This window comes from Microtus ochrogaster, unplaced genomic scaffold, assembly GCF_000317375.1.
Source record: "Microtus ochrogaster isolate Prairie Vole_2 unplaced genomic scaffold, MicOch1.0 UNK99, whole genome shotgun sequence".
Taxonomy (NCBI): Eukaryota; Metazoa; Chordata; class Mammalia; order Rodentia; family Cricetidae; genus Microtus; species Microtus ochrogaster.
The window spans coordinates 886731-888278 of record NW_004949197.1 but is presented as its reverse complement, the minus strand read 5'-3'; the positions used below and the strand labels follow the sequence as shown (position 1 = coordinate 888278).

Sequence of the window (1548 nt, the reverse complement as noted above, 5' to 3'; positions counted from 1 at the left end):
AAAAAAAAAAAAAAAAGGAAAGAAAGAAAGAAAGATGTAAGAGCTAATAGAGAGATACCTTGCTCAGTCTAGACACGGGGGAAGGAGGGAAAGGGTCTTGGTCAAGCCTCAACCAGGTAATGGGACAGACTTCATTGAATGAGTGAATGGGGGGGTGGGCGGAGAGAAATGTGGGGGGAGTAGAATGAGGGGAGGGAAGGAGAACTGGGATTAATAGACAACATTTAAAAAGTTAAAAAGTAAGAGCTAGTTAGTAATAAGCCTGAGCAATTGGCCAAGCATTTATAAGTAATATTAAGCCTCTGTGTGTATATTTGGAACTGGGCTGTTGGGACATGGAGATGTCTGTTTACAGTAAATCAGGGGGTTGTATTGGGGTTACTTACAGGAGAGTGAGTGAGGGGTTATTTCACCCCAGCCCACCCCAGCACAGAACTGGATCAGGAAAGGTAGACACCTGGAGCACACTGTATAACCTACAGGCAACTTAACAGGTTGGTGGAGGTGGTGTGTGTGTGTGTGTGTGTGTGGTGTCTTCTCCAGGAGATTGGTTGGTCTGAGCTCTGAGCCTGTCCTGGCTACCTTTGCTGTCTGAGAACATCTCTTCATGGTCCTCACAACTTATCTAAGCCTGTGTGAACTTATTCGTACAACCCAGGGTGACTTCAGACTCCTCCCTCATGAGCTGAGTGCACAATAGTGCCCGGCCATAGTGTATTTAAACACACTCCCACCCGGAGTTTACAAATTAGACCTCACAACCTGGAAAGGCGGCGGAATGAAAAGTGCGTGCTAGTGAGGATACAAGCAAAATGACAAAAGAGCAACATGGAATAGGTGGTTCCCGAGAGAAGTTTCCCTTGAAAGGACAAGCAGAAAGAACCATGAGCTCAGAAGCCAGTGTCCGGACACACAATCACCCTGTGCTGGCCAGTGTCAAGTCAACTTGAACAAGAGAGTCATCTGGGAAAGTGAGAAGATGCCCCCACTACACTGGCCAGTGGGTGCGCCTACGGGGGTTTCTCTTGATTAATGATGGAATTGGGACGCCCCAGCAGCCCACCGTGGGTTGTCCTGCATAGGACAAGGAAACAGGCTGAGTAAGCCCTGGAGAGCAAGCAGGTAAGCCACATGCCACCATGGTCTCTGCTTCAGTTCCTGGCTCCAGGTGGTCATGGTGTTCTAGCACAGACAGCAACAGGAGCCCTAAGACATTTGCCTTCACACCTGCTGAGATGGTGATAATGACGCACAAGGAAGGGCCGGGAGGGTGCGAAGAACCAAAAATTGTGTGCACTGCAGGTGAGACAGCAAAACAAGGCGTCACTCTTTGTGCTTATGCATTTCCTCGAGACAGGTCCTGTGAAGCCCAGGATTGCTGCGGGATAATCTTTTTGTACACTGTAAAGATGTGTCTCTGCCTAACGCACTTTGTGATTGGTTTAATTAAGAGCTGAGTGACCTGGGGCTGGAGGGATGGCTCAGAGGTTAAGAGCACTGACTGCTCTTCCAGAGGTTCTGAGTTCAATTCCCAGCAACCACATGGTG

At 48.6% G+C, this 1548-nt stretch overlaps 1 protein-coding gene across 5 annotated transcripts in view; it reads right to left on the bottom strand.

The window, feature by feature from the left end:
* Positions 1-1548, bottom strand: part of Rbms2 (RNA binding motif single stranded interacting protein 2) — a 66157-nt gene that overhangs the window by 26852 nt on the left and 37757 nt on the right. The gene's annotated exons all lie outside the window — the stretch shown is intronic.